We start from the raw sequence: 15,463 nt of genomic DNA, 5'->3' as shown, positions 1-15,463 counted from the left end.
GCCCTGAAAACTAGGGAGACATGTGAACACAGAGTGTCACAGCCTATCAGGAGCAAAATCCACTGAAGCTACAACTAGTAGGAACACTTAAACAGTAGTTGACAAATCGCTGGAGGCTGAGTGTGGACTAGCTTGAGGGTTAAAAACCTCTGAGGATTGTTAGGGGATCTCCTTTACTTCCAAGAGTCTCACCAGGCTCTCCCAGGAAAGAACAAAGAAAAATAGCCTCTTTTTAAAAATATATTTTATTTATTTATTTGAGAGAGAGAGCAGAGCAAAAGAGAGAGAGCATAAGTGGGGGGAGGGGCAGAGGGACCCCAGGGGATCCCAGGACTCTGGGATCATGACCTGAGCCAAAGGCAAATGCTTAACCAACTGAGCCAACCAGGTGTCTAAGAAAAATAGCTTCTTGATCCCAGCTGCACAGGGGGATGTAGGAAGCGGGGGGGGGGGGGGGGGGGGAATGTAGGAAGTAACCGTTTTGAAATAAGCCTAGAATATTCTGTCTACTTTACCAGAGCCTTATCTGATATAGGGAAGGGGCAATTAGACAGCAGTATCATCCCCTTCTAGCCTTCCTGTTGCACATAAAATCAAGAAAAAAAGGCTAAGAAACTTTCTGAAGGTCACACCCAGGTACACTGGTCCACTAAAACAGACTTGATCATAACTTTATAGAATGGTTTCCCTCCTCAATATCTTACTAACACATTAACAGTGCCCCAGTATAAAAGGGGATTACGACTGAGAGAGCTACAAGACTCTATTTAAGAAGGAATTTCTAGGGAAACTCAAAGACAAAAGGGAAGGCAAAAGCAAGGACACTAGAGAAAATTGAGCTGCTGACACAGCTCTAAGAAACATTAAACACAGCCTAACCCCTTGCCAGATAAACATAACACCTCACACTAAAGTGTGGTTTACCTCAGTACTTATTACCCAACATATCTTATCAGGATTTCAAGAAAAAATTTACAAAGTATGCTAAAAGGCAAGAAAAAACTCAGTCTGAAGAGACAAAACAAGTGTCAGAACCTGACTCACAAATGGTGGAAATTTTGGAATTATCAGACCAGGAATTTAAAATAACTATAACTAATATACTAAAGGCTGTAAAGGAAAAAGTGGACAACATGCAAGAACAGATGGGTAATGTAATTAGAAAGGTGGATAGGAAAGAATCAAAAGGAAATGCTAGGGGGGAGGCAAGATGGCAGCAGAGTAGTGGACCTCATTTTATCTGGTCCCTCAAATTTAGTTGGATATCTATGAAGCCATTCTGAACACACACAAATTCAGCCTGAGATGTAAGAAAATATATCTGGAACTCTATAAGCAGAAAAACGACTGCTTCTTGCAAGGTAAGAGGTGCAGAATCGTGAATCTGCAGGGAAATATCAAAAGATAAACAGAGGGGAGAGGGAGACTCCATAAGCCGGCTACCAGAAAATGATATAAAATCAGAGCCCTTAGAAATCTGCTCTAGTAAGAAACATCCCACTCTGAAAGGGGCTCTGGAAATGAAAAGGCAGAATTCTAGGTAGGGCATTATGGTCTCAGGATATGAGGACCCACAGAGTGAAAGGGGGTGCCTGAAATGGTAGTGCCCGAGCAGTGGAGCCAGGAAGCAAGTTATGGTCAGTGAGCCCAGGAAGGGAATCTCAGCTCTGATCGCCATAAAGCACGAGCCAGGCTGGTTGGTAATTGCTCTTTTCCTGAGCAACCTGAAAAAGTCTGGAACATGTGCCCAACCAGGCAAAACTCGGAGGACGGTAGTGGCCTGGAAAAGACATTGGAGTGGCACCAGATATGATCCAGGAGCTTCAGGTGTTTATGTGAGCCCATGGCCGCTCATGGTTTTAGAATAACAAAGGGCATGGCACTCCCGGGCCCCTGGGACTACCTCTGAGAGAGTTGCAGTGGGCACACACCTCGGGAGAACTGCAGTTCTTGGTGGGCATACAGAAGAGGAGACTGTTTGTGCTACAGGGTTTATTAAAGAGGGCAGACTGCGGTTTTTCTGCTCTGGGACAGAGGTTTGGGTGTGGACATTTTTACTCTGATCCTCTGAAGAGGAGCAGAAAGCCTCCAGGGAAAAAAAAGCCACACAGAGGACCAGTTTCCACGGAGCCCATTCCCCTGACAGGGGGTTGGGCAACTCCACACAGGCAGGGTTACCTGAGAAACAGTGTGGCAGGCCCCGCTCCCAGAAGACAGTCTGGAAGAACAAGTGGATTACAACCCTATGGATCCCACATGACTGTAAAATTCCAAAGCCAGGGGAAAACAGTATATTGAAATCCAGGTGTTGCCTCACAACTTGTTTAGTCTTAGATAAAATTCTCCCTTTCTTTTTCTTTTTTTCTTTTTCTTATGCTTTTTATGTTTTTTTTTCTTTTTACTTTTTTCTCATTTCAACTAGATGTTTATTATATCAACTTATATTTCATAGTCGCTTTTTTAACATATTTTTTCAAACCTATATTTTTTATAGATATATGCTTCACTTTAGTCATTTTTTCACTCTATTCAATTTTATCCATATATATATATATATATATGTTTTACTTCCCTTGCAATTTTGGGATGTAGTATCTTCTAACACAGAGACCAAAATCCACTGAGGAACAAATGGAACACCCTGCTTTGTCCACATTGAGAGATTATAGTCCCTCTTCCCCTCTGCCCTTTTTTTTTTCTTTTTTTTTTTTTTTTTTTTTAAATTTTATTCTTGTGTTTCATTTTGGCTTTGTTTTTCGATGGTGGCTTCTGACCACTCTGGATTTTGTTACGGTGCATCTTGCTTGGGTCATGGTTGATATTTTGGACTCTGTTCATTTGCTCAACCATCCCTCAACAGAATGACTAGGCTGGAACTCTCAACAAAAAGTCCTCTGCCACAGAACTAATGGATATGGATAGAAGCAAGATGTCAGAGATAGAATTCAGGATAACAATCATAAAGTCAATAGCTAGGCTTGAAAAAACATTAGTGACAATGTAGAATCTCTAAGGGCAGAAATGAAATCTAATCAGGCCGAACTTAAAAATTCTATGAATGAGATGGAGACTAAACTGGATACTCTAACAGCCAGGGTAAATGAGGCAGAAGAGAGAATCAGTGATCTAGAAGATAAGCTGATGGAAAGGAAGGAAGGTGAGGAAAACAGAGATAGGCAGCTAGTAGGCTAGGAGAGATTAATGATGCCATGAAACATTCCAAGGTCAGAATTATTAGTATCCCTGAGGGGGTGGAGAGAGAGAGGGGGTCAGAAAGTATATTTGAGCAAATCATGGCTGAGGATTTCCTTAACCTGGGGAAGGAAACAGGCTTTCATGGCCAAAACGTGGAGAGGATCCCTCCAAAAATCAATAAAAACAGATCAACACCCCGACAAATCTTACAGCCAAAGAAACTATCCAGGGAGAGGAGGTTCCTTACATATGGAGGGAAGAACATCAGAATAACATCAGCCCTATCCACAGAGACCTGGAAAGCCAGGAAGGGCTGGCAAGATATAGTCAGGGTATTACATGAGAACATGTAGCAAAGAATACTTTATCCAGCAAGGCTGTCATTCAGAACAGATGGGGAGATAAAGAGCTTCCAGGACAGACAGAAACTGAAAGAATATGTGACCACCAAGCCAGCCCTGCAAGAAATATTAAGGGGGATACTGTAAGAGAAGAGAGACCCCAAGAGTAACATAGACCAGAAAGTAACAGAGACAATCTACAGAAACAGGGACTTGGCAGGCAATACAATGGCACTAAATTCATATCTTTCAATGGTTACTCTAAACGTAAGTGGGCTGAATGCTTCAATCAAAAGACATGGGGTCTCAGATTGGATCCAACCATATGCAGTCTACAAGAGACTCATTTTGAACCTAAAGACACCTCAAGATTGAAGGTGAGGGGATGGAGAAAAATTTACCATGCTAGTGGGCCTGAAAAGAAAGCTGGGGTAGCAATACTTATATCAGACAAATTATATTTTAAACCAAAGCTGTAGTAAGAGATGTAGAGGGACACTATATTATATTCAAAGGGTCTATCCAACAAGGACATCTAACAATTATAAATATCTATGCCTCCAACTTGGGAGCAGCCAATTATATAAGCCAATTAATGCCCAAAGTAAAGAAACATATTGATAATAATACATTAATAGTAGGGGACTTCAGCACCCCACTCACAGCATTGGACAGATCATCTAAGCAGAACATCAACAAAGAAACAAGGGCTTTGAATGACACACTGGACCAGAAGGACTTCACAGATATATATAGAGCATTCCATCCTAAAGCAACAGAATACACATTCTTCTCATGTGCACATGAAAATTTCTCCAGAATAGATCACATACTGCATCACAAATCAGGTCTCAACTGATACCAAAAGATTGAGATTATTCCCTGCATATTTTCAGACCACAGTGCTTTGAAACTGGAACTCAACCACAAGGAAAAATTTGGAAGAAACTCAAACACTTGGAGGCTAAAGAATGAATGGGTCAACCAGGAAATTAAAGTAGAACTTGAACAATTCATTGAAACTAATGAAAATGAAAATACTTCAATTCAAAACTTATGGGACACTACAAAGGCAGTTCTAAGAAGGAAGTACATAGCAATCCAAGGCGCTCTCAAAAAATTGGAAAAATCCCAAATACAAAAGCTAACCTTACACCTAAATGACCTGGAGAAAGAACAGCAAATAACCAAGCAGGAGAAGAGGAATAAAAAGATTAGAGCAGAGATGAATGATTTAGAAACCAGAAATATAGTAGAGCAGATCAATGAAACTAGAAGCTTGTTCCTTGAAAGAGTTAGTAAGAAAGATAAACCTCTGGCCAGATTTATCCAAAAGAAAAGAGAAAGGACCCAAATTAATTAAATCATGAGTGAAAGGGGAGAGATCACAACCAATGCCAGGTAAAAACAGGTAATTGTTAGAACTTATTATGAGCAACTATATGCCAACAAATTAGGCAATCTGGAGGAAATGGGTGCATTCCTGGATACTTATAAACTACCGAGACTGATACAGAAAGAGGTGGAATATCTGAACCGACCAATAACCAGCAAGGAAATTGAAGCAGTAATCAAAAACCTGCCAAGAAACTAGAGTCCAGGGCCAGATGGCTTCCCAGGGGAATTCTACCAAACATTTAAGAAGAAATAATACCTATTCTTACTGAATCTGTTTCAAATAACAGAAATGCAAGAAAAAATTCCATACTCGTTCTATGAGGTCAGCATTACCCTGATCCCAAAACCAGACAAAGACCATATCAAAAAGGATAATTACAGACCAATATTCCTGACGAACATGGATGCCAAAATACTCACCAAGATCCCAGCCAATAGGATCCAACAGTACATTAAAAGGATTATTCACCACGACCAGGTGGGATTTATTCCTGGGATGCAAGGGTGGTTCAACATTCACAAATCAATCAACATGATAGAGCACATTAATAAAAGAAAGGCAAGAAACATATGATCCTCTCAATTGATGCAGGAAAAGCATTTGACAAAATACAGCATCCTTTCCTGATTAAAACTCTTCAGAGTGTAGGGATAGAGGGAACATTCCTCAAAATCATAAAAACCATCTATGAAAAGCCCACAGTGTGGATCACTACATCAAAAACTAATGATGTAAAGTATGATGACTAACATAACATAATAAAATTAAATTTAAAAAAAGAAAAGAAAAGCCCACAGTGAACATCATTCTCAATGGGGAAAAGCTGAGAGCTTTTCCATAAGGTCGGGAACATGACAGGGATGCCCACTCTCACCACTTTTGTTCAACATAATACTAGAAGTCCTAGCCTCAGCAATCAGACAACAAAAAGAAATAAAAGGCGGGCGCCTGGGTGGCTCAGTCGTTAAGCATCTGCCTTCGGCTCAGGTCATGATCCCAGGGTCCTGGGATCGAGTCCCACATCGGGCTCTCTGCTTGGCGGGAGGCCTGCTTCTCCCTCTCCCACTCCCGCTGCTTATGTTCCTGCTCTCACTATCTCTGTCTCTGTCAAATAAATAAAATCTTAAAAAAAAAAAAGAAATAAAAGGCATTCAAATCAGCAAAGAAGAAGTCAAACTCTCTCTCTTTGCAGATGACATAATACTTTATGTTGGAAAACCCAAAAAATTCCACCCCCAAGCTATTAGAATTCATACAGCAATTCAGCAATGTGGCAGGATACAAAATCAATGCACAGAAATCAGTTGCTTTTCTATACACTAACAATGTGTCTGAAGAAAGAGAAATTAAGGAACCGATCCCATTTACAACAGCTCCAAAAATCATAAGATACAGAGGAATAAATCTAACCAAAGAGGTAAAGGATCTGTACTATAGAAACTACAGAATACTTGTGAAAGAAATGAGGAACACAAAGAAATGGAAAAATGTTCCATGCCCATGGACTGGAAGAACAAATATTGTTGAAATGTCTATGTTACCCAAAGCAATCTACACAATCATTTCAATCCCTATCAAAATACCATCAGCAGTTTTCACAGAGCTGGAAAAAACAATCCTAAAATTTATATGGAAACAGAAAAGACCCTGAATCGCAAAGGAAATGTTGAAAAAGACAAACAAAGCTGGGGGCATCATGTTTCCTGACTTCAAGCTATATTACAAAACTGTGATCACCAAGACAGCATGGTACTGGCACAAAAAGTGACACATAGATCAGTGGAACAGAATAGAGTCTCCAGAAATAGACCCTCAATTCTATGGTCAACTAACCTTTGACAAATCAGGAAAAAATATCCAATGGAAAAAAAACTGTCTCTTCAATAAATGGTGCTGGGAAAATTGGACAGCCACATGCAGAAGAAGGAAACTGGACCATTCTCTTATACCACACACAAAGATAAACTCAAAATGGATGAAAGATCTCAATGTGAGACAGGAATCCATCAAAATCCTAGAGGAGAACATAGGCAGTAACCTCTTTGACATCGTCCACAGCAACTTCTTTCAAGACACGTCTCCAAAGGCAAGGGAAACAAAAGCAAACACGAACTTTGGGGACTTCATCAAGATAAAAAGGTTCTGCACAGCAAAGGAAACAGTCAACAAAGCTAGGAGGCAGCCCATGGAATGGGAGAAGATATTTGCTAATGACACTACAGGTAAAGGGCTAATATCCAAGATCTATAAAGAACTTCTCAAACTCAACACCCAAAAAACAAATAATCAAGTCAAAAAATGGTCAGAACACATGAACTGACACTTCTCCAAAGAAGACATACAAATGGCTAACAGACACATGAAAAAATGTTCATCATCATTAGCCATCAGGCAAATACAAATCCAAACCACACTGAGATACCACCTTACATCAGTTAGAATGGCAAAAATTAACAAGGCAGGAAACAACAAATGTTGGCAAGGATGTGGAGAAAGGGGAACCCTCTTACACTATTGGTGGGAATGCAAGTTGGTACAGCCACTTTGGAAAACAGTGTGGAGGTTCCTCAAAAAGTTAAAAATAGAGCTACCCTATGACCCAGCAATTGCACTACTAGTATTTACACCAAAGATACAGATGTAGTGAAAAGAAGGGGCACATGCACCCAATGTCCATAGCAGCAATGTCCACATAGCTGAACTGTGGAAGAAGCTGAGATGCCCTTCAACAGATGAATGGATAAAGAAGATGTGGTCCCTATATACAATGGAATATTACTCAGCCATCAGAAAGGATGAATACCCACCATTTGCAGCAACATGGATGGAACTGGAGGGGATTATGCTAAGTGAAATAAGTCAAGCAGAGAAAGACAATTATCATATGGTTTCACTCATATGTGGAACATAAGGAATAGCATGGAGGACAATAGAGGAAGGAAGGGAAAACTGAAGGGGGTTAACCAGAGAAGGAGACAAGCCGTGAGAGACTATGGACTCCAGGAAACAAACTGAGGGTTTCAGAAGGGAAGGGGGAGAAGGGATGGGGGTAGCTGGGTGATGGGTATTAAGGAGGGCACATGTTGTGATGAGCACTGGGTGTTATATGCAACTAATGAATCACTGAACACTATATCAAAAACTAATGATGTACTATATTGTGGCTAACTGAACATAAAAAGAATGAAACTTGACCATCTTCTCATATCACAGACAAAGGTAAACCCAAAATGGATGAAAGACCTAAATGTGAGACAGGAATTCATCAAAATCCTAGAGGAGAACACAGGCAGCAACCTCTTCGACCTCTGCCACAGCAACTTCTTGCTAGACACATCTCCAAAGGCAAGGAAAACAAAAGCAAAAATGAACTATTGGGACTTCATCAGGATAACAAGCTTCTGCACAGCAAAAGAAACAGTCAACAAAACTAAAAGGCATCCTACAGAATGGGAGAAGATATTTGCAAATGACATATCAGATAAAGGGCTAGTATCCAAGATCTATAAAGAATTTATCAAACTCAACACCCAAAAAACAAATACTCCAGTCAAGAAATGGGCAGAAGACATGAACAGACTTTTCTACTTTTTTTCAAAGATTTTATTTATTTATTTGACAGAGAGAGACACAGTGAGAGAGGAAACACAAGCAGGGGGAGTGGGAGAGGGAGAAGCAGGCTTCCCGTTGAGCAGGTAGCCTGATGGGCTCGATCCCAGGACCCTGGGATCATGACCTGAGCTGGAGGCAGACGCTTAATGACTGAGCCACCCAGGCACCCCAGACTTTTCTACTTTTCTCCAAAGAAGACATACAAATGGCTAACAGACACATGAAAAAATGCTCCACATCACTTGGCATCAGGGAAATACAAATCAAAAGCACAATGAAATTCCACCTCACACCATCAGAATTACTAAAATTGATAAGTCAGGAAACAACAGATGTTTGCAAGGATGTGGAGAAAGGGGAACCCTCTTACATTGTTGGTGGGAATGCAAGGTAGTACAGCCACTCTGGAAAACAGTATGGAGGTTCCTCAAGAAGTTAAAAATAGAGCTACCCTGAGACCTAGCAATTGCACTACTAGGTATTTTCCCAAAGGATGCAAACATAGTGATCTGAAGGGGCACTTGTACAGCAATGTTTATGACAGCAATGTCCACAATAGCCAAACTATGGAAAGAACTCAGATGTCCATTGATAGATGAATGGATAAAGAAGATGTGTGTGTGTGTGTGTGTGTGTGTGTGTGTATACATATATGAATATTACTCAGTCATCAAAAAGAATGAAACCTTGTCATTTGCAATGACATGGTTGGAACTAGAGGGTATTATGCTAAGTTAAATAAGTCAGTCAGAGAAACACAAATATCATATGATTTCACTCATATGTGGAATTTAAGAAACAAAACAGATGAACTTAGGGGAAGGGAAGGAAAAATAAGATAAAAACAGAGAGGGAGACAAACCATAAGAGACTCTTAACTATAGGGAACAAACTGAGGGTTGCTGGAAGGGTGGTGGGGGGGATAGGGTAACTGGGTGATGGGAATTAGGGGGGGCATGTGATGTAATGAGCACTAGGTGTTATATGCGACTGATGAATAACTGAACTCTACTTCTGAAATTAATGATACAGTATATGTTAATTAATTGAATTTAAATAAAATTTAAAAATAATTACCCTTAATGTAAATGGACTAAATGCTCCTATCAAAAGACATACGGTGATAGAATGGAGAAATGTTATGCCATCAGTTACCAAGACAGGTACTCTTCCCATTTTTCCCTTTCAAGATTTCTTAAATCACAGGCTCTCAAGTGTTTGCCTCTTTCTTTATGTTGATCCATTCTCTTTTCCTGCAGGTTAGTGTCCACTATTGACACATCTGTCTGTACCAAAACAATGAGCTCAAAGTCACATGGCTCTTTAGTTGAATTAATGTTCTACCCACTGAGTACAGTTGGGATATCTATTAATCGAAATTCTTGAGGAAGTATTTTGATTAGCTGCTGGCTAGACAATGGATTGCCAGGTCTTGGTCCTTTTGTTTCCTACTGATCCAGTCAATTACAGCAATTCTATAATGGATAACATGTACTGGATACTGTAATGGATAACACTGTTTCAGGGTTGAGGACAAGGAAGGTATATTTACAGACTAGAATAAGTCACAGTAATGTGACCAGCTAAGGAGGTAAGTGGTTTTGAGAAGACCAACTTTTTTTTGACCAAATCACCCTTCTTGTTTAATATAGAAATAAAGTCAGCTGTGTGCATTAAGAAAAACACTTCATCATATCTTTAGTCCACTTTGACTCACTGACATTTTAGGACCTTTCAGTTTTATTAAATTGCCTAGAATCTCCTTGTTTCTCTGTTTTATTCTTGGCTTTCTTTCTGCTTGGTTCCTAGCCCTCACTTTTTCTCTCATATAGATACCACTGCAACACATTTGGCTAGAAGGCAGATCTGTTGGCTTTTCTGGACCCTTGACATCTTTCAGCATTGCCCCCTGACTCTTTCTCCATCTAGTGCCTCGTGGGTGTTATCACACTTTAACTCAGGTATTTAGACCCAAACTCCCGTATTAGATTATTTGATGACTTTTGGACTCCCCTTTGAGGTGTTATTTGAATGTTTAGTTTACCTATGTAATTCTTCAATTTCTTCTAAGAAACAGTAGATGGGAACTTTTTACTGGCAGAGCAGTTAGTTTCTTATAACTGTTATGTCTCAAAAGTAAGAGATATATTATTTTGTGAAACATCAATAAGAACTAAATTAGCACTTATATATCAGCAGGAAGCAAATAGGACTATTACAGTGAGAAGTCTAGTTCAGCAAAGTCGTCTTGTTGGGCAAGCATCCTAACAGAAAGGACATCTTTTGAAGCTAAAAATATTAGTTAACTGCACTTATAAGTCTCTTTTTTGATTTTTGACATTTTGTTTTGGCTACCTTTTGAAGCCTATATTAGATTCTTATTTGAGGTTCAAAGAAATCACTCACTTCAAAATTATATAGCAGGCTTATTGATAAACTCACCCTTAGTCTTTCTATTCAAGGAGGGTTTAATAATAATTGAGTCTTTCAGTAGCAATATCAAAGTGGTGATGCTCTTCCTCTCTTGCCCAAGGTCTATGCCTTGACACAAGATATTGTATCACATCCTAATCCTCAACACACTGAGCAGGTATTCAGTTTCCATGGCAGCCTGAATAAATCACTTTATCAGCCTTCAGAGTCATAGTTGAGAGCACAATTCCTTACGGAAGTCTCAGTGTTCACCCATCCTGCACAAAATGATTTAAACTGGAGTCAGATGGTGAAATTTGGAGACTGATGTGAACAATGGTGAGGTATCTTCTACATTCCTTAGGTGGTCTTTTTCTACCTGTGCTCAAGGAACTTGGCTAGAACATGGTGGGCCAGGCATGGTAAGGAACACAGTTAAATTGCGATGTCACCTTTGGTTAGCCACTTGGCCTCTTTGGTGCTCCATTTCCTCAGTAGAATGAAAGTGTTGGGTTAACAGTTCCTAGCTCAGGCAGTAAATTGCTCCGGGGTATTGTAATTGGTTGCAAAGTGTGTCACAGTAATTTGTTACAGATTATACTTAAAATAGTGATGTTTGGGAAATAATGTTGGTTTCAAAGAGTGAATTCAAAGCTTTTCCTACTACTGTCCCTCTCATTTGCTTGGAGTAAGGTATGCTTTCATGAGTGAAAGACTGGAAGGTGTATGAGTTCCCTAGGGCTGTTGTACCAAAGTATCACACACAAACTGGATGGCTTAAAACAACAGAAATTTATTCTCTCACAGTTCTGGAGGCTAGAAGTCCAAAATCAAGGTGTTGGCAGGGTCATATTCCCTCAGAAGCCTCTAGGCTGCAGTCTGGTGCTATAGTTTCCTTATGGAAAGCTATAGTTTCCTTATGTGGCAGGCCTGGAATTCCTCTAGGCTGCAGCCTGAATGACATCAGTAACATCAGCAGGCAGTAATGAACTATCCAGGCACTTGAGAACAATGAGCTAATGTAGGTGTTTGCTTTTATGGAGACACAGATATCTCTTAAAAAGTAGTAAAACTTTCTGTGTAGTTGAGGATATTTTCTCTGACTTCTGGGTTGCTTTTGGGGAGTCTTTCATTTGGCTCTTGGGGCCCAACTCTCATAGAGCTGTTTAGATAGACCTTACTGAAGTCGCATCTTAAAGTTCAGAGAGCGATTTCTCTTTAAGATCCATTACGAAGTGAAACGCTCCTACTTGCAATATTTTTGTTTCGAATTTAATGTCTAATACCATAGACTAAATGAGTTTTCCTCTGTGCTTAGAGGAATCAGCAAACTGCATCTCAACTCTTTAAGAAAGTTGGAGGAATTACTTAATTTTATTTAAAATGCCCGACAAAATTCAGTCTCGATTTCCATCAGGGCTGCAGTGGGGTTGCGGGATCGTGGGCGGGTAACCCGGTGAGCCGGGGAGGGTGGTGCCGGCCAGGGAGCAGAGGCCGGGGTTTCAACCTCCACCAGGCACAGCCTATCTGTGCCTACCCTGGAAACCAGAGCACTGCCGGTAGGAGCTGTGGCTGCAAGGTCATGACCTGTCTTCTCTCCCCCGGACCCTTTCCTGAGAACTGATGGCACGACTACGCCTTGAATCAGCCCCCCGCTGACCGTTGAGAGTTTTTGGAGGACTCAGTCCTACAGAAAGTCGCAGCCCTCGCTCCTTGCTGGCCGCTGTCCCTCCGCCCTGGTGACCGCAGCCTGGGTGCCCTCCCAGTTCGGTTCCGGCAGCCTGGGCCAACGGCCCCTCACAGATCACCAGCAGCCCGTACATCAGCAATGGTGTGGCCGCAGCAACAAGCTCAAGCTGTCCGGCAGCCAGATCACCACAGTCATCAACGTCTCGGTGGAGGCAGAGAACACCTTATACGAGGACATCCAGTACGTGCAGGTGCCTGTGACCGACGCACTCATCTCATGCCCCTGCGACTTCGAGGGCCCCGTTGCTGAGTGCTCCCATCATGTGGAGGTGAAACAGGGTCACTATCTCCGCTCTGCTCCCTTGCCGCCCTCCACCCGGCACCTCTGGAAGCCTACCAGCCACAGTCCTGCTGACTCCCACGCCTGAACCAGGTGGTGCTGCTGTCCAGCTTCCTGCCCAACAACGGCTTTCAGGAACAGCTGAGCCACTAACAGCCACGGACAGTTCCAGCAGTTTGGCAAGAACACTGCGCACATGGTCAGCTCCTCTATGGGCATGATCACTGGCGCCTATGAGAAGGAGGTCGGTTTGATGGCAGCCAAACGGTGAGCCATCCTGGCTAGCCCCTGCCCCCGGGGTCAGAGGTGCGGATCTGCCGTTGATCCTACACCAAGATCTGAACTTGAACATTCTACTTTTGTTGAGACAGAAAATCGGCTGATGGCTTTTATAAGGGCAAGAAAAAAGGAAGGGATACTGCAGTTTTTAACCTTATAATCCACTTCTTTGAAGAATAAAACTCACTAAACCTAAGATGGTGAAAATGTTTCCTACCAGTGAGTGCCAGGGCATGACTGCTGGGGCCTAGCCACAGAGGAGGTGTTGTCCACTTCAAAGTTCAATGCATGTGGCAGGCCTGGAATTCCACAGCCCTCCCCCAGGCTGACTATGCAGGAGCAAGTCAGCAAGAATCCCATCTTATTCTTTGGAAACTAAAGCCAGCACCTTCTTTATGTCTCACAGCTTACTTCATTCACCAATTTACTTCATAAGTGACCTTCAAATGGTACTCCAGGAGCCCTTGGAGCCTCAGGCCACTCTTGCCCTCAACTTCAACCATAGTGACTTAACTCTGGGTTTATAGAATGGACTTAAGCAAAAAATAGTTTTTAAAGAAAGTATTTCCTTATACGAAATTTAAAAAAGTTTTGAGTGGTATTCCAGATGGCAAAATCTCAGGGTGACTTGGGTGACCTCCCACCAGCCTTTGATGAAAAGTGTGTTAGTCCCTTTCTCTGGGGCATGTGTGGAGAGGGCGGGCTTGATGTCAGGCCTCAAGGTTTCCTTGCACAGGCCTTGGCTCAGAAGGTTGGAGCTGTGGGCCCAGCTCTGTCATCTTTGTCATCTCCTCTTCATGTGATTTGGAGATTTTTGGAGCTATAGTTTCCTTAGCAATCAAAGCAATGACAGCCCTTCCCTCACAGGGTTGTTGTGAGGATTAGCAATCATTGGCAGCATGCCTGGCACGAGGCACTTGCTTAAAATAACGTATGACTCTTGCAATTAATGATGTTCTCAGGCCCTTCTGGTCTGTGGTCAGCATACTCATCCATATAACAGTGTTTCCCCCATCTGTGCATGGTTCTTTATTGTTTACAAAGTACTCTTCTAGAAAATCATCACATGGGAGGTAAAAATTTTAACGTCATTTCAGACCCTATAGAAGGGGAAGCCTAGACTCTGCAGCTTTTTCAGAGTCCCCATTGTGTTTAATCCATGTATATCCAAGGGTTGTGGGTAAGAAGCATGATTCCGGCTCCCCCTCAAATGTCTTGTTTAGAATCACTGACCACCAGAATTAGTGCACCAGTCTGGCTAACCACTAAGATCCATGGAGGCATGTGCCTAAGGTACGAACCAGTTGGTCCCACCAACTAGGCCCTGGAATCTGGGATTGTTCACACTCCCAGGTACCTGGAGATGTGGCTTGGGATCAGCTGTTCTAATCAAGAGGTCTGCAGACAAACAATATCCAAGACAAAGAAAAGTACAACTACTCCAACTGATGCAGTGCTGTGGGCCCAGAGCCCAGTGGAGGCTGAATATTCTTTCCCTCCAAACATACCTCTGCCCCACTTCTACAAAGGGAGTGCCTAGGGATGCAACTGGGGAGAAAAATGAATGAAAAAAATCACTGCTGTGGACTGATCTTCTCATTTTATAGATGGGAAAACAGGCCCACAGAATATCAGGGTTGATATGGCAGAGCCCCCCAATGCTGCCTTTCTGGCAGAAACCCAGATGAAAAATGTCTTTTATTTTATTTTATTATTGTTTTTAATGTTTGTTTGTTTGTTTGTTTATTATGTTATGTTAGTCACCATACAGTACTTCATTAGTTTTTGATGTAATATTCTATGATTCACTGTGTATAACACCCAGTGCTCCATGCAATACGTGACCTCCTTAATACCTATCACTGGGCTAACCCATCCCCCCCACCACCTCCCCCCCTTCATTTTTCCCTCCCTTCTCCTAAAGTCCTCCATGCTATTCCTTATGTTCCACATATAAGTGAAACCATATGATAATTATCTTTCTCTGCTTGAGTTATTTCACTTAGCATAATCCCCTCCAGTTCCATCCATGTTGATGCAAATGGTGGGTATTCATCCTTTCTGATGGCTGAGTAATATTCCATGGCCTTTTAAAGTACTTTTTAAGGGCGCCTGGGTGGCACAGTTGATTAAGTGCCCAACTTTTAGTTTCAGCTGAGGTTGTGATCTCAGGGTTGTGAGATTGAGCCCCACCTT

The 15,463-nt window shown here is 41.7% G+C and overlaps 1 pseudogene; it reads left to right on the top strand.

Annotated features, from left to right (window-relative positions):
- The first annotated feature begins 1,046 nt into the window (after window positions 1-1,046).
- LOC116644196 lies at window positions 1,047-13,255 on the top strand (annotated as a pseudogene).
- The last annotated feature ends 2,208 nt before the right edge of the window (window positions 13,256-15,463 follow it).

This window comes from Phoca vitulina, unplaced genomic scaffold, assembly GCF_004348235.1.
Source record: "Phoca vitulina isolate PV1807 unplaced genomic scaffold, GSC_HSeal_1.0 scaffold29, whole genome shotgun sequence".
NCBI classification, from domain to species: Eukaryota; Metazoa; Chordata; class Mammalia; order Carnivora; family Phocidae; genus Phoca; species Phoca vitulina.
The sequence above is the reverse complement of the archived record's forward strand: the minus strand, read 5'-3'. Positions and strand labels throughout refer to the sequence as shown.